Source organism: Ambystoma mexicanum, chromosome 9 (assembly GCF_040938575.1).
Source record: "Ambystoma mexicanum isolate Mex_15411 chromosome 9, UKY_AmexF1_1, whole genome shotgun sequence".
Taxonomy (NCBI): domain Eukaryota; kingdom Metazoa; phylum Chordata; class Amphibia; order Caudata; family Ambystomatidae; genus Ambystoma; species Ambystoma mexicanum.
In genome coordinates this window covers 1,521,599,134-1,521,617,802 of record NC_090931.1, presented here as the reverse complement: position 1 = coordinate 1,521,617,802, position 18,669 = coordinate 1,521,599,134, and positions in this window count along the sequence as shown.

The following is an 18,669-nucleotide window of genomic DNA, read 5'->3' as shown; positions in this document are numbered from 1 at the left end:
TCCCCCTGCCCGGAGAGTACGAATGGCGCCTGCACGAAGACATCGTCTTCAACATCTTCACAGAATGGGGATTCCCAGAGATAGACCTGTTCGCAACCCTGGAGAACTCACAATGCCTAAGTTACGCCTCCAGGTATCCCCAGAACCAATCCAAGGGGAACGGTCTGTCGATGCTATGGTCAAGGAAATTTGTTTACGCTTTTCCCCCGACTCCCCTTCTCAACAGAGTGGTGCACAAGATGCACCAGGAACAAGTAACCATGATACTAGTGGCCCCAATGTGGGCACGACAACCATGGTTCGCTCACTTGATGGAGATCTCTATCTCCCCCAGTAAAACTCCCCTGCCCGTACAACATGCTGTCTCAGGACAAGGGCAGGACCCTGCATCCATGCCCCCAGAACATGAACTTAGCAGCTTGGCTCCTGAGATCATAGAGTTCGGACATCTACAACTCCCGCAAAGATGCATGGACATCCTCAGGGAAGCCAGAAAACCGAACACTTGCCACTGCTATTCTAGCAAGTGGAAAAGATTTGTCATCTGGTGCAGGAGTAAGAGCATCAACCCTTTTGACTACTCTCCCACACATGTGGTCCTATACCTGACCCACCTATTGGATTCAGGTCTAGTGTTTAACTCCATTAAAGTCCACCTAGCGGCACTTTCTGCATACACCACTTCCCAACTCAAAGTGTCGTGGTGGAGGATCCCTGTTATTAAGGCCTTCATGGAGGGAGTAAAGAGAATACACCCCCCGATAGCTGACCCAGCTCCCGGATGGGACCTTAATGTGGTACTTACCAGACTCATGGGCTCTCCATTCGAACCCATGCACAAAGCATCTCTTAAACACCTCACTCTTAAGACTGCTTTTTTAATAGCTATCACCTCCATCAGGAGAGTAAGTGAACTTCAGGCTCTTTCTATTCTAGACCCCTTCGTTACAGTTCACAGAGATAAGGTGGTTCTACGCACTCACCCTAGGTTTGCTCCGAAATTTATTTCTAAATTCCACGTAAACCAATCTATAGAACTACCAACGTTCTTTCAAAATCCTTCCAATTTGGGAGAAATCACTCTGCACACACTAGATGTACGCAGAGCGGTCATGTTCTACATGGAAAGAACCAGACCACTGAGGAAGACTAATCAGTTCTTCGTCTCGGTGGCAGCAGGAAGAGAAGGAGATGCGGTTTCAAAGTCCACTATTTCTAGATGGATTGTTCAATGCATCACTCTCTGCTATACTCTTGCTAAGAGAGAACTGCCCTTTAGGCCAAGAGCACACTCTACTCGAGGCACGGGGGCATCCATAGCATTCATTGCAAATGTTCCCCTTGAGTCCATCTGCAAAGCGGCTACCTGGAGTTCTGTGCACACCTTTACAAAACACTACTGTCTAGATACACACTCTAGATCTGACTCCCAGGTGGGGCAGGCAGTATTACGACACCTTTTCTCTACTGTTCCTTCTCATAACCCACCGCCAACTCCGGGTACTGCTCGCTAGTCTATGCACAGCATGTGATTCTAAGCAGATTAACAAACATCAGAAGAGAATGCATTACTTACCGTAAAAGCATTTCTGATGGTTGTATCTGCTTAGATTCACATGCGCCCACCCTTCCTCCCCGCTCGGATGGAAGGAACATAGACTTCCTTTATATATCTCTCTCTTTTCTGTACTCACTCACGTCTAGAAGGCTCCCTTAGGGCAGAAAAATACAAACAGAGGGACCTCGACGCGTGAGGGATTGTGGGTACAATGCACGTCACTATAGGGATAATGTTTCAGACACGCCTTGTCGACGTCCCCTTTTTCGACTACGAAAAACAAAATGCAATACTCCGCAGTGACCACTGGATGTCGGACCTATGCACAGCATGTGAATCTAAGCAGATACAACCATCAGAAATGCTTTTACGGTAAGTAATGCATTCTCATATCCATGTTACCGAATCAAAGGCCTTTTCGGCATCTAATGATGCTGCCACTGCCTGGGCCTGTTGGTTTATTTGTGCTAAAATGCCAAAGAGCCTTCTCAGGTTGAGGGCCATTGATCTCGTGGGAATACATTCTGATTGGTCTGGGTGCACTAAATAGGTCATGTGTGGTAATAGTCTGTTTGCAAGTACTTGTGCAAAGATCTCGGCATCGATGTTGATTCGAGATAATGGTCGCTATGAAGCTACCTCGCCCGGTGATTTACCAGGCTTAGGGAGAACTGATATTACGGCCTTGGTAAGCGTGGGTGGGAATTGCCCCGCTCTCAGAGACTCCTCCCATACCCTGAGTAAGCATGGTGCTAATACGCTGCAGTAAGTCTTATATAGCTCTATGCCCAGACTGACGGGTCCGGGGGCTTTGCCAGACGAGAGTGACATTATGGCTTCCGAAATCTCGTCAGAGGAGATCGGGGCATCTAATGCTTCAGCTTTCGACCAGGGAAAGTCGGCAGTGCATTACCATCTAAATAGAGGTCAACCTCTTCTTCAGTGCAAATGTCTGCGTTTGCATTCAGCGTTTTATATCGCATACATTCTTCATTTAGTGCAGCGTTGGATGTGCAAAACTCTCCCCTACCCCTTCGATTCCAGTGATGGGCTTCACCCCTCTCTCCCCTCTGATTATATTAGCTAAGTATCTTTCTGGTCGGTCCACTTTGCCATAGCTCCGGGCCTGAGTAAGCTTTGTCATGTATTGTACCTAGCAATCAGCCAATTCCCGGAACTTCGACAAATTATCCTTAATTACCCCTAGCTGTGTCTCATTAGCATTAGCGCTGTAATTGTTCTCTAGTCTGCGTAGTTCCTGTTCGGTCTCTGCTAATTCCGATCTAATGGCCTTGAGTGTTCCAGACGTGGTTGAAATAAGCATACCGCACAGCCAGGCCTTAAAGGTTTCCCATGCTGTGGCATAACTGGAGACAGAGTTGTCATTAACCTCAAAAAACCCTTCTAATTTTTCGTGCTGGCTCTTCACTAACGTGTTGTCTAACAGGATGTTTCGCGACATAGTCCAGAGCGGGTGACGGCGAGGTGGATCGATAAGCTCTAGCGATATCACCACCGGGGAGTGGTCCGATAGGGTACGGGGTAGGATTTTTCTCAAGCGTAGGCGCGAAGCCCATGTAGACGAGAGTAGCCAATAGTCGATCCATGAAGCAGCATCTTGAACTGTTGAATAGTATGTATGTTCAGTCGACCTAGGGTGTTCCTCCCTCCACACATCTATCAAGCCTAATTGTTTCATCGCTTGTTTAATCATTTTGGCCGCAGCTGTAGGGGCACATTGTGTGATAGTTGTCCGGTCTTTATGTAAATCTAGGATTGTGTTGAAGTCCCCCCACCCATATGATGGGGCCTTCTGCCATCTTTTTTAGTCTCCCTATAATCTGGCCATAGAATCCCAGGTCATCTCTGTTTGGGCCAATACGTGTTTACTAATATGACTTTTTCGCCTGCCAGTACCCCCGTTATTATGATGTAACGTCTCTGAGTCTGTTATTATCGCTTCCTGTTGAAAGCTTAAAGAGTGGTGTATTAGAATGAGTACCCCCCTGGCCTGCGAGGAAGATGTTGTGTAAAAGCTCCATTGCTCTGCCTCTACTGCCTGCGTTATCCATGAGGTGACAAACTTTACCCAACGTTAGCATACAGCATTTCTCCTCTGAATATGACTATCGCGCTATAGTGCACAGACTTGAATACCTACTTCTGAATGCCTCCATGCGACCATCTTACCACGCACTGCTGTTTCATACCTTATTGAATTAGCCTAGTGCACCCTATTGGATTTGTCTTATGGGACTAGCCTACCTCACATTGGTGACTATGCTTTTTGGGACTAGCCTACTGAATGTGCCCGGGGCCTATCGCACTGCCCAGCAACTGCGCCTGCCACTCTGTGCCCAGTGATTGCTGCGACTCCCCCTACCGATATATAGTATATCCTCTCTCACTCCTATTTTGTTTGATGGTCCTCCCCATCACCTATATGACTTTATGTGTGTATATTACGTACTGCTCTCTGCGCACGTACAAACACATCTCATGCCATGGCTGTGCCGGACCCCTATGCCTCCACTGTATTAGCCCACTGTATCTTCCATTAATTTGCCCATTGTGCCTGACAGTACCAGCCCACTGTGCCTTTTCGGAACTAGCCTGTGTCGCCCTGTTGTAGCCCACTGTGCCTCTTTCTGAACTAGCCTGTGTAGCCCCGTTGTTGTCCACTGAGCCTATGTACTGCTCTCTGCGCATGCACAAACCCATCTCATGCCATGGCTGTGCCGGACCCCTATGCCTCCTGTTGGGCAGAAACCTGTGCAGTTCCCTTTGGGAACACTGCAAAAGATTTAGGACTACAGGTGTTGGCAGTAAACCCACTTGGTATCAGTCTGTACCACTCAGATTTAGCTGGTAGCTGTGGCTGAGCAGTCAGACTTCCCTCAAGAAGAGTTAGGCAGTATACAGAGTATTCACAATAGTCAAGTAAACACAGTTGAACAAGCAAACACTGACCAGAGCTTGGTGTAAAAGAGATATAATTATTTATTTAAAAGCACATCTAATAAACACACAGGCACTAAGGGTTTAAGCAGTTCAAAAACACGGTCACTAAAAGATATACACTCCCTTCAAAAAGTATTAGACAAGTCTTAAGTAAAGCACCACTTATTTTCAGACAGCGGTGAGCGCTTAACGTAGATGGCACTCTAATATCTTAGTTAAAAAGGGAGAAAAAAAAGGCACAGCAAAGATAGAACAGATCCCAACACTTTTTGATGAACACAGGAGGAGAAGAAGGCAGGTTAAAACCGAAAAGTCAAAGTTCAAGTGGCCGGACCCACGTTAAGAGGCTCTGGTCGAAATGTGTCCAAGATCACACGGTTTAAAAGTGCACAAAAGTCTCAAGCCAGTTCAGGAAGAGTTGGACCAACAGAAAGGGACCAGTTAGAGGTCAAGGCGGCCAGCCCAGTCCAGAAGGTTAAGGGGTTATTATTACCTTGTAGCAATCTTTAGAAAGGGAGGCCTGGCGGACGCAGGACCTTAAAAGTGGAGAGAACGCTCCAGCGGTGGCAGTTGTTCCTGGCAGCGGTTGCAAGTCGGTCCTTCGTCTAGAGGAGGAGAAGATCTCGTCGTGGAGGAGAACAGGAGTCCGTTGCACTGCCAGGGAAGAAACCAGCCGCAGAGTTTCTCAGGTTAAAAGGAGCGGTTGGTGCAGGGGTCAAGGGCTATCCGGTTGCCGGGGTGCGAGACACAGGCAAATCGGCCTCGAGACGTCCTGGGATGCGAAACAAGAAGGTAAACTGGTTGTGCCCACCAGTCAAGGGAAGAAGACTCCAGCAGGGAGATCTCCTCTGTCGTCGGGATGTGGTGAGTCGATTCAGCAGGGCTCCACCGGTGGTGTCGTCGTGGTTGGTCGGCTCAGCTTCTCCCTCGTCAGATTTTCAGGTCCTGTGGCGACTTCTGAAGTTCTAACCCCAAAAGCCCTGCTTTTATGCAGCAAACCCCCATTCACACAGTCTAGCTGTCACTCAAACATGCTATGTGGTGAGCCGGGCGGCTCACCACTTGGGCCAATCACACCAGAGTGCAACATGAGTTGGCAAGGCAACTCTGTCCAGGGTGCCTAATCCCCCTCCCCGCACATCCTGTGGACCCAGACATAGTGGCACCACTTTGGAGGGCTTCTGTGGAGAAGCCCGCCAAAAGTGGAACAAAGGGCTCAACTTTGGGTTAGAGTTACAGAGGCGAACACAAACGCCATTTTAAAACCGAGTTCTGGCAAAAATTACCAACCGGAGAATAACTATTAAATAAATAAACCGGCGGTATGTTCGAGGCTACCGTAAATAATTAAATAAAGATAGTAGCCTAAAACAATGGGAAATCCCATAGGGAAATATTCACGGTCGAATATAAAAAGTAGTATCCACTGCCACCAGCCAAAACTCGGTCAGGGGGGACGGAGACGTGCCCCCGCGACTAACAGACCCCGGGGCAATCGAATTGCCCCGGCCATTAAGTCCACAATATGATGGATTGTACTGGTTCTGTTCAGGATTTGTGACTAGTAAAGTCAATGGTGACTTTACATGCCCTGGGAGACAGTAGTCAGTCCCAGGGTATGGAGTCTATGTTGGGGGGGTCCCTAGGACGCCCCTGGGTTACTGCACTGAGGGTGCTGTGTAACCCACATCACAAAAACACATGAGGCCCTATGGAGTAAAAGACCCCATAGCCCTTTCAACACAAAGAGAATCAAAGAAACGCACCAAAAACATGTCCAAGAGTGAGGGTACTAGAGTCTCACCCTTGGCAGGAGAAAAAAAATAAACCCCAGAAATCCAGCAAAGCTGCTGGGGGACTCACTAGGTTAGGAAATTCAGCCTAAACAGAGAATTCTCCCTAACACCTCCACGGTATTAGCCCACTGTATCTTCCATTAATTTGCCCATTGTCCTGACAGTACCAGCCCACTGTGCCTATTTCTGAACTAGCCTGTGTAGCCCTGTTGCAGCCCACTGTGCCTATTTTTGAACTAGCCTGTGTAGCCCTGTTGCAGCCCACTGTGCCTACTTTGAAGTAGCCTATTCTCCACAATTGAACCAACCTACTGTACCTACACTGTACATTGTGACTAAACTGTACTAGCATATGTTCCCTAATCAAGCTAGCTGATTGGGCCTAGCCAACTGTGCCTGATTGTACTAGCCCACTGTGCCAGAACAAAACTCCAGTAAACCCCGGACCCAAACAGTTTGTTCATGGCAAACCTTTACATAACCACTATTACCTTGACGGCAACTTTTTACCTACTCCACCCCAACAACACAACCCTCCCTCTACGAATCCACTACTTCAATCACCCCTACCTCAACGTCTCACATACACCAGAACTATGGGGTATGTCGATACTAAACAAATCAACCAGCCAAACTGCTCCATCAGTCCATTAGAATGGATCTGCCGTTTTGCTGCTCCTCCCACACCTGCAACCCATGCCCAGTGAAGGACAGAAACCTAAGACTCGGCACCAGGTTCTTACCCCCCAGGTCTCCCATCAAAAAACACCCCCCATTCTCATCATAACCAAGTTCAAGCCAGCACTTCGCAAATCTTGGTCAACACCAAAAAAGCCCTGATCAGCATAATTGAACACCCTTTGATCAAAGGTGCTCTCATCAATGCCCATACACTGGTCGCCCATGCGCTGGACATCGCAGACCTCATATCCGCTAACAACCTGCATTTCATGGCTAGTACTGAAACCTGGCTGCATCAAGCATCAGGCCCAGCTCTATCCCTCGCCATCCCAGAGGGCTACTCAATACTAAGGAACGATCGGGACTCAGGTAAAGGAGGAGGAGTAGCCTTTATCGGCAAAACAACCCTTGGCCTTAGATTGACCCCTCCGTCCAGCTTCCGGTCCGCTGAAAACTTGTCTGTTAAGTTCCAACTCTCCACTACACAAACTATCCTTATGCACCTCATATAGAGACCTCCTGGCCTCATCTCATTTGAGGAAGAGATATCCACCTCCTGACCATTAATACCAAAACAGGATCTCAAGTCATCCTACTAGGGGACTTCATCCTGGGCCTCGGCGATCCTAATGACGCCAATGCGCTCTCCCTGGAAAACACTATTTCGCAACTAAGGTTCAAGCACAGGATCACGGACCCAACACATAACAAAGGCAGAACCTTGGACTGTAGCAGATCACAACTGTTTCACCTCCATCCTTAAAAATGAACAAACTGCATGGTCAGACCACCACGCCATCTCCTTCTCCATCCACAGCAATACATAGAGGCTCCATAGGAAGAGCCTCTATGTATTGCTGACGCTGTGGGCAAGTACACGTATACCTATCATATACTTTAGAGAGCCAGAGCCCACCCACCAGCGATTCTGTCCTACATTCTTTTGTGACCCTGTTCCTTTTACACCCGTTCTTCCTCATTACACACCTTGCTTCCCCTCTCCATTCATGTACCCTTTGTTTCCCAACCCACCTTCTGTTCCTGTACTCCTCTTGTGCACTGTCATTTCGAAGGGATTGTGTCCTCCGACGTATTCCTTATCTTAGATATCTCTTTACAGCTTCGCTGGCCTCGGAAACATTTTTCTCTAGAGCGCGCTGCGCGTCGGCGTCCGCCGAGTCGATGTCCCTCGACAGCCGCCGTATCGACTTCCTCCTGCCTATAAAGGCCGCGCGCAGCGTCCGTTGCTCAGTTGTCGCTGACTGACCCTCACAGAGTTTGTCTGTGGGGTTTGGGAGCAGAACACCATTGTTCGGAGTGTGAGGACTGTATGTCCATGACAGCTAAGGCCCTGAAGGAGCGTAGGGGGAATCTGGAAAAAGGTAAGACTTCTAAAGCTTCTTCTTCCTCGACGAAGTCGAGACATTCGTCTCCTCGTCACCATTCGCGCTCCAGGTCTCGAAGCTGGTCCCATCACTAGAGATCGAAGCACTCGAAGAGGAGACGTCGAAGATCCCCTTCTTCGTCCTCCTCTTCCTCTGTTTCACCTAAGAGAATCCCTTGCCCCACGAAACATAGTTCCCGGGCTGAATGGGAGGAATTCCGAAAAAATATGATGAGCGTCTTCGAGAAAGCGGCCTCAACCCCCTCGAAGACTGCCGAGAGCGATGCTCTGGTCGAAAGACCACGCCGCGAGTCGCAGTACCCGGCGAAGGAAGCTTCTCGAGCGCGTCACGAACCCTCGAGTAAAGCTAAGACCTCGAATCCTTCTTCGAAGGTTCCGTCGACGCCGAGGTCGGTGTCTTCGACGCCGTTGTCGAAGGGACCTTCGACACACGGGTCTGTCGACTCGACGCCATCCTCAACACCGGCGTCGACGCCAAAGAAAGTCACGGTTGCGGCGCACCCAGTGGCTATTCCCAGGTCTTCGATGACGATGTCGTCGAGATTGTCGACATCCTCAAGCAGAATTCCAATTCTATCGAGGACCTCGAGGCCTCCACCTTTGTTTTTGACACCACGTTCGAAGCCTTCGATGTCGGCGTCGACGACATCGACGTTTTCGAGGGCGATTACAACAAGTTTGGCACCCTCTGCCTTGGAGATGGGTTTCACACCCTTTGTGAGTTCAGACCAATTGAGAACAATGTCCTCAATCATGGAAGAGGGAGAACTGTCTGACCAAGAAGAGACAGTTGAGTTACAGGGATCTGCAACCCCAGTTCAAGAGGAGTTATCCTCAGAGGAACGCAGATTAAAGGAACTCCATGATTCCATACATTAGGCAAGTGGTTTAGACACTTCCCCTGAGGTGGAGTTCGCTAGGCCAGACCCGGGGGAGCATGCTGAAACCCCTTATAGAGCCTTAATGGCCAGGATCACAGAATTTATGGGGTGGTCAACACCATCACAGGCTTTCCAACAGGATGACCTCACGGATATTCTTGATATGAGACCCATCTTGGATTTGCGAGAATTAATCAAATTCCTCAGGAAAGACAAATTCAAGATGGTAACTCTTTCTCAGATCCTTCAGGCCCTTCAGTTCCAGGACTGGTTGGTATCCCTGGACCTTCAGGACGCTTATTTCCATGTGCCAATCCATCTCAAACACAGGAAATACCTGAGGCTCGCAATTGGCAACTCTCATTATCAATTTCGAGTGCTGCCATTTGGGCTGACCTCCGCCCCGAGGGTCTTCACCAAGTTAATGTCGGTATCTTCCGAACAAGCTCAGATCCAGCTAGATCATGTTTGCCACTCCCTTCAGACTGGGCTTCTCCCTCAATTTAAAGAAGTCACAAATAATAGCATCGCAGAGACTCCAGTTCATCGGAGCGATCCTGGACACTTCCCTGGGAAAAGCCTCGCCACCAGAGGTGAGGGCTCAAGATATTCTACAGATGGTTACCAAGTTTCAAAATGCCCAACGTCTCCCAGCCTTCGACGTTTTGAGGTTCCTAGGCCTCATGGCATCCTGCATTTTCCTAGTGCCAGAGGCTCGCCTGAGAATGAGATCCCTCCAGTGGGCACTGAGAACTCAGTGGTCACAATTCTCAGGGAGAATGACAGATCTTCAGGTTCCCGACAGGGTGGCTCGAGACCTTCAGTTGTGGGCCTGTCAGAACATTCTGAAAGGAGAGCAGTTTTGGCAACCCCGGCCGGAGATAACAGTAGTCACGGATGCCTCACTCACGGGGTGGGGAGCCCACGCCAACGACTTGACTATCAGCGGTCGTTGGTCTCCATCGGAGTCCAGACTACATATCAACCTGTTAGAGCTGAGGGCCATCAGACTTGCGCTGAAGGCTTTTCTGCCATCTGTACAAGGAAAGAATGTCCTGATAATGACCGACAACACAGTGGCCATGCATTACCTCAACAAAAGAGGAGGCATAGGATCACTACCTCTGTGCAGAGAGGCGATGCAGCTCTGGTTTTGGGCAATACAAGAAGGAATCTCTCTATCGGCAGTTCACCTAGCCGGAGAGAAGAACTTGACAGCGGAGGCTCTGAGCAGGCAGAGCAGTGTCTCCCACGAGTGGGAACTAGCTCAGGAAGTCCTTCAAGAGATCTTCGCCCTTTGGGGAACCCCTCAGGTGGATCTGTTCGCCACCAGTGTCAACAAGAAGTGCGATCTGTTCTGTTCAAGGGAATTTCCCCCGAGAGGAGCTCTGGGAGACGTGTTCATAGTGGACTGGGAGTTTCCGCTTCTGTACGCGTTTCCACCGGTCCCTGTCATTCCTCAAATGATCAGGAGGTTGAGAAGATTCTGGAAAACTATGATCCTAATTGCCCCGGATTGGGCCAGGAGAACGTGGTACCCAGACCTTCTAGACTTGTCCATCTGTCCTCCAATTCGACTTCCACTTGGAGAGAATCTGCTCTCACAGAAGGGAGGTCAGGTTCTCCATCCAGACATCAAAACCCTCAACCTTCACGCTTGGCTTCTGAAAGGCTGATGTACAAGGATTGGGACCTCCCTGGTGATGATATGGAGGTGTTGCTTTCGGCAAGAAAGCCAGCAACAAAATCTTTATACCGCTGCCGTTGGAACAGATTTTGCAGCTGGTGTAGAGAAAAGAATATCGATCCCTTTTCATGTGGTACACCAATGGTTTTGTCCTTCCTACTTTATTTAGCGAATTCAGGCCTTCAAGTTGGCACCATCAAGGGCTATCTCGCAGCGCTATCCATCTTTAAGCGCACTGCGGAAGAACCATCCTTTTTCAAGTTACCCTTGGTAATACAGTTTCTAAAGGGGTTAACTAACGTTTATCCCCCAAGACCATTCCAGGTTCCCCTATGGGATTTAAACTTAGTCCTAACTTTCCTGATGGGCACACCTTTCGAACCACTCCATTCTTGTTCGTTAAGATTTCTTACCCTGAAGACTGTTTTATTAATAGCAGTTACATCTGCTAGAACGGTGAGCGAGTTACAAGCTCTTTCTTGTAAACCCCCTCATACAATCTTTCACAAAGACAAAGTTGTTCTGCAAGTGAAGCCTAATTTCCTCCCAAAGGTGGTTTCTGAATTTCATATCACTCAGAAGATTACCCTTCCATCTTTCTATCCTCCTCCTCATCCGGGGAAAGAGGAACAGAGGTTACACAGGCTGGACCCAAGAAGGGCTTTAAGTTTTTACATTAGTAGACTGGCTAGGATAAGACAAGCAGACCAGCTGTTTGTAGGCTACGCAGGTCACAAGCTGGGGTTACCGATAACTAAGCAGACCATTTCCAGATGGATCATTTTAGCCATTTTGGAATGTTATAAACTGGCAGGAAAAGAGCCCCCTCAAAATCTTAGGGCTCATTCGACCAGAGGTATTGCAGCTTCATCGGCCCTCAAAAGAGGAGTGCCGGTTAGAGACATATGTGCGGCTGCCACATGGTCGTCCGTCCATACCTTTACACGGTTTTACAACTTGGATTCCTCCTCCAGTCAAGAGACTAGGTTTGGAAGGGCAGTATTGCACTCTATTCATCAATAAGAGGAAGCATGAAGTCAGTACTCCCACCTCCAATAACAGAATACTGCTATGGGAGCCTATCTAAGATAAGGAATACGTCGGAGGACACAATCCCTTCGAAGAACAAGTTACGTCTTACCTTGTAACGTTCTTTCGATGGGATGTTCCTCCGACGTATTCCTTATCGACCCTCCCATCCATCCATCCCCGCAGTACTACTTCCCTTGTTGTTGCAGCTTACGCTCCTTCAGGGTGATTAGTCTAGTCCAGAAAGAATTATTGTGGGCTACAAAACGGAACTGAGCAACGGACGTTGCGCGCGGCCTTTATAGGCAGGATGACGTCGACGTCGATACGGCGGCTGTCGAGGGACATCGACTCGGCGGACGCCGACGCACAGCGCCCTCTAGAGAAAAATGTTTCCGAGGCCAGCAAAGCTGGAAAGAGATATCTAAGATAAGGAATACGTCAGAGGAACATCCCATCGAAAGAACGTTACAAGGTAAGAAGTAACTTGTTCTTCTCCAGCATGGGGTCTGGCATGGATTCACATGCTCATGAATATTCCCCGTCGTCAGGCTGGGAATCCTCGGTAAAGAAAAAACCAGTATCAGTTTCGTTTCTGATCTGTCTTTCGTAGTAATAACCAATCACTGGTCTCTGCGTCATACTGACCACAGCCAATGACTGCCCTCTACCTAAGCCCCGCCTCTGGCAGCCATCTTCAGATTTTTACCGCACGTTCATGTGTTGGGATCCTCGTGCTATTGCTCTCGAGCGTTAGTGCTATTTTTTCGCGCTTTTTCACAAAAAACTTCGATTTTTCGGTCAAAAGAGCCTCAAGCTCCACCGATCCTACATCCGATCAACGGGGACCCGTGTCGGATTAGTCTGCGCCCCTCAAGGGTGAAGATTTCGTCGAGCTACACTTCGGAGGACTCCAGAAGCTTCTCAGGCCCGGTCTCGGAGATGGCCCAGGAGAAGGGAAGCTCGACGCCCGGAAAGCTGTTCAGGGTCTGCCCTGGATGCCAGCTGCAGAACGTCTTTAAGGAGGACGAACACTCTTTCTGCCTTTACTGCCTTCATGAGGACAAGACGCACGTGGAGAAGGACTGTGCGTTTTGCGGCAACATGTCGGAACGGACCATGAAGGACCGCCATCAACGTCTCGCCAACTGGCTGGAGGGTAAGAGCTTGTCCGGCGAGAAGAAGAGGAAATCCGAGCGGCCTTCTAAGACCTTTGAGGGCGCCCCGGCGACGGGGGCCCAACATAAGGCTAAGCACCGCGAGTCCGCTGGCACCGGGAGCGCCGAACGGTCGGGCTCTGCGGGCGTCAGGCAGGGCGCACCCTCCCCGGCACCATCAACCACGAGCCAACGCTCTGGGTCGGGTAAGAGTAAGAGGAAGGCCGAGCACCCGGCGAAGCTCCTGGAGAGGCCCCGGTCGAGCTCTAAGGCAGAGGAGGAGCGTGGCAGTGCCCCCTCCTTCAAGGATAAGGCGGTGAGCGCACCTAAGGTGGTGAAGGCCTTGATCCATCCGACCAAGCCCTCTATCGAAACGGTCGCGGCGGCCCTGGCTCAGCCTGTGGAGGCTGCGCCAGTGGTGGCGACCTCAGGGCCCAGAATCTCCCTGCCTCCTCGGAGGGAGTCTTCTTTTGTGCCCATCGATAGGACCCCCGTGAAACCCCCCGTGGGGAAGAAGGGGGGGCAGGGCGTCGTCGTAGATTCGGCCTCAACCTCAGAAGAGGAGCTGATCGAGGTCTTAAGCCACGGCCTAGGCGTGGAAGAAGGCCAGCCCGTCGGAATGGACTCCGACGCAGGTGACGACGACGACATCGTCGAGGATACCGACGGGGCCCCTGCTCGCCCGTCGGATTCCCCTCTGCCAGCGCCGCAAGACAACTCGGCGGCCATTTTGTTGGCCATACAGTCCTTATGCTCCGAGATAAGGACGAGGCTACCGTTACCGACGGAGGAACCTCTCCCGTCGGGGGATCCAGAACCGGGGCCTTCTGGTGCTCCCCCTACCAAGAAAAGAAGGATCCATCCACCACCTCCTTTTCAACCGTCACGCCCCGTCCAGCCCTCCTCCCCGTCCACCCGAGGGGATGATACGGGGACTGACATGGCAGCGACGGGTACGGACGACGAGGCATACGACGAGGATATCCCGTCGTCGCCTCCCGCCAGGGCTTCTCCGCCCGACGAGATCGGATCTTTCCACTCCATGATCTCCAGGGCTTCCGAGCTTTTCCAACTCTGCCCTGAGGAGAAGAAAAAGGAAGGATTCCTTTATCAGCGGCGCGAAGCCAAAAGGAAGACGGTCCTCGCAGTTCCCCTGTTGGACGACATTTGGGATGAGGGCCTTTCCCTCCTCAAGAACCCTTCCACGACGCCAGCTAGAAGAGACCGGTACGAGAAAAAGTACCGGGTCCCGGACACGGCCCCCCTGTGCCTCCGGGCGCAGCCTACCCCGGATTCCGTCGTCTCCGCGGCGGCCAGGAAGAAAGCGGGGGGGGGGGTGCGGCCTCCACATCGACTTCCCCGCCGGACGGCGAGGGAAAGAAATTGGATGCGATGGGACGTAGAGTCATCTCGTCGGCAGCGACGACGATTAAAGCGGCCAACGCCTTGGCTATCGTGGCTCGCTACGACAGGGAGCTCTGGTACAAGATAGCTCCCCTGCTAGATTTTCTGCCGGACGACAAGAGGGCGGAGGCCCTGGAGATCCTGCAGGAAGGTGAGGTGGCCTCGGACCACGCCATCACCGTGGCGACGGACATCGCCGACGCTGGGTTCCGCCAGATGGGCAACGGCGTTTGCCTTCGACGTCGTGGATGGCTCAAAGCTACGGACTTCCGGCAGGACGTCCAGACCAGAGTCCTGGACATGCCCTTCGACGGGAACAACCTGTTTGGGAAGACAGTGGACGATTCCCTTCAGGCCATTAAGGCGGATACTGAGACGGCCCGGGCCCTTGGAGTTCTGCAGCAACGACGGACGCCCTTTCGGAGCAGCGGAGGCAAGGGCGCCTCCAAAGGTTCCGGCGGCGGTTTCGCTTCCTACCGTCAAGCGGCCCGCTCGTCGTCGCAAGAGGCCTACAGAGGACGAGGCAAGTCTAGCGGACCCCGCCGTCGTCGCCAAGGAGGTCAAGGCGGCAAGGCCGCGTCCAAGCAGGATTGAACCGGCCGTGGGGTCGGGCCCCCACCGAAGCACCCCGGTGGGAGGCCGGCTGGCGAGCTTCGTCAGCGTGTGGGAGTCCATCTCCACCGACCGTTGGGTGCTGGACGCCCTGGCCCGGGGCCACGCGCTCGAGTTTCAGAGAAGGTGCCCGCGCGTCCCCCCCGTGGCCAGGAAAGAACTTCACGTCCCTCAACTTCTCCTGGAGGTAAAGGCGATGCTCAGGAAGGGCGCCATCGAACTCGTCCCAAAGAGGCTTCGGGGCTCCGGAGTCTACTCGAGATACTTCCTCGTGAAGAAGAAGACGGGAGGATGGAGACCTGCGACGTCTGAACAAGTTCATCAAGGCGCAGAAGTTCCGGATGGTCACCCTCCAGCACGTCCTGGGTCAGCTGGAGGAAGGGGACTTCCTATCGTCATTGGATTTGGAGGATGCCTACTTCCACATTCCCATCCTAAAGGGGCACCGAAAATTCCTCAGGTTCGTGGTCCAAGGGCGTCATTACCAGTTCAAAGCCCTCCCCTTCGGACTACGGTCGGCACCCAGGGTATTCACCAAGTGCCTCGCACCGGTGGCGGCGCAGCTGCGCCGCGAGGGGATCCACGTCTACCCCTACCTGGACGACTGGCTCATCCGCGCCAAGACGAGGGAGCTCGCCGTGGTCCACACGGCAAGGACCGTCCAACTCCTCACGGACCTGGGATTCTCCGTGAACTACGCCAAATCCCACCTGGTGCCCGCGCAAGACGCACTGTTTCTGGGAGCGAGGCTCGACACAGTGTCCCTTCTGGCCTCCCCGTCGGAGGAGAGGACCAGGACCATCTTGGGCAAGGTGCAACGGATGTTGGTGGCCGACGCGGCCAAAGTGAGGTCCATCAAGTCCCTCCTCGGGATGATGTCTTCCTGCATCTACCTCATTCCCATGTGCAGGCTCCGGATGCGCCCGTTGCAAGAATTCCTGGATGCGCGCTGGATCCAGACGACGGGCAGCTTCGAGGAAAGGATCAAGCTCGACGAGAGCTTCCGACGAGCGATACGGTGGTGGGGCACCCGCGCGCACCTGACGGCGGGCATGGACTTCCAGACCCCAGCCCACCAGGAGACTGTGACCACGGATGCCTCCCTGGAAGGGTGGGGAGCGCACACCGAAAATCTGCACGCAAGGGGACTCTGGCTCCCGACGGAGAAGTCCCTGCACATCAACGTCCTGGAGCTCCGTGCAGTGTTTTGGGCCCTCAGGTCCTTCCTTCCGTCCCTCAAGGGCAAGGTGGTGAGGATCTTCACAGACAATACCACCACCATGTTTTACATCAGGAAACAGGGCGGAACCAGGTCCCCAGCGCTGTCCAAGGAGGCGCAGGACCTGTGGCATTGGGCCGTCGCCCAAGGGATTTTTCTGGTGCCGTTTCATCTGGCAGGGATAAAAAACACCATCGCCGACTCACTCAGCAGGGAGCTGCGCTCGTGCCACGAGTGGGAACTACGGCAGGAGCTGGTGGATCGCCTCTTCCGACGGTGGGGCACACCCCAGATCGACCTGTTCGCGACGGCGACGAACGCCAAATGCCGGAGGTTCGCCAGCAGGTTTCCCCAGGCGAGGAGCATGGGCGATGCTTTCTCGTTCCCCTGGGAGGGCCTGTTCCTCTACGCGTTCCCTCCCTTGCCTCTGCTAATCCGGCTCGTCAACCAGCTCAAGAGGTCACGGTGCAGGATGATCCTCGTCGCACCTGCGTGGCCGAGGCAGATATGGTTCCCGGACCTTCTGGACTTGTCAGCGTCCCCGCCAATCAAGCTGCCGGCGGACGCGGATCTACTCTCCAGGGAAGGAGGCGCCATCCTCCACCACGACCCGAAGTCGCTGAACTTGTAGGCCTGGCTCCTGCAGCGCTAGAGTTTGGAGGATACGACATACCGGCCGACTGCAGAGAGGTTCTTGCAAAGGCCAGGGCGTCCTCGACTCTTAAATGCTACGGACACAAATGGAAGAGGTTCTCTGTCTGGTGCCACGCACAGAAGATTAACCCTCTACGGATTACGGCTCCCCAAGTACTGCCGTACCTGCTGACGCTGGCCAAAGCTGGACTGGCACACGCGTCCATCAAGATTCATCTTGCTGCGATCTCCCGATACACCAGAACCACGGGGCGGACGTCCTTGTGGTCTCATCGTCTGGTGAAAGAGTTCATGAAGGGACTGTTCAGATCGTTCCCGCCGGTGAAGGCTCCGGCCCCGGCGTGGGAGCTCAACGTGGTGCTGACCAAGCTCATGGGACCTCCGTTCGAGCCTCTGCACTCGGCCCCGTTGAAGTTTCTGTCGTGGAAAACAGCGTTTCTTGTGGCCATCACCTCCGCACGACGAGTGGGAGAGATCCAGGCCCTTTCCTGCAAGGCCCCGTACTTGACTTTCCACGCAACGAGGATAGTGCTCAGGACGCACCCCTCTTTCATGCCCAAGGTACCGTCGGACTTCCATCTCAACGAACCCTTGGTGTTGCCTGTGTTCTTCCCGTCGCCTTCGTCGCCGGCTGAGAGGACTTTGCACTCGCTGGATGTGGCTAGAGCGCTGAAGTTCTACGTGGACCGCACGAAGTGTTTTCGGAAGACGTCACAACTCTTTGTGAATTTTGGACCTGTCAATCAGGGGAAGGCTCTCTCGAAGGCTTCCATTTCCAGATGGCTCTCCGGCTGTATCATGTACTGTCACCGGTTGGCAAACCGACCGCTGCCTGGCCGTCCGAGAGCCCATTCCACCAGAGCGATCGCAGCTACCACGGCGTTCCTATCTGGTGTGCCCCTGCTGGACATATGCAGGGCTGCTACGTGGAGGTCGACGCACACCTTCACGAAATTCTACTGCATCGACCGGGATTCCAGGGAGGAGTCCAGGGTCGGCCAAGCAGTGCTGCGCAACCTGTTCGCCTGAGGTGAGCCTGGTGAGGAGGTAAGATGCTTAATGTTAAGTTTGATGTGATGCTTAATGTTGAGCCTTTGCCACCTCCCGTGGTTGTGCATGTGTGTACTGCTATGTATTCTTTATTCATGAGCATGTGAATCCATGCCAGACCCCATGCTGGAGAAGGAACAAGTTACTTACCTGTAACTGTTGTTCTCCAGCATGGGTCTGGCATGGATTCACATGCGAACCCTCCCGCCTACCCCTCTGCGGCTCTTCACTTGGTCATACTGCCACTTCACGTGCTTCCAAATCTGAAGATGGCTGCCAGAGGCGGGGCTTAGGTAGAGGGCAGTCATTGGCTGTGGTCAGTATGACGCAGAGACCAGTGATTGGTTATTACTACGAAAGACAGATCAGAAACGAAACTGATACTGGTTTTTTCTTTACCGAGGATTCCCAGCCTGACGACGGGGAATATTCATGAGCATGTGAATCCATGCCAGACCCATGCTGGAGAACAACAGTTACAGGTAAGTAACTTGTTCCTTCTCCACTCTCCCTCTCTTAGCATTGATTGCCTTTCTTTTTCTGATGATTCGAGGCATCTTCTACCTCATGGTGTC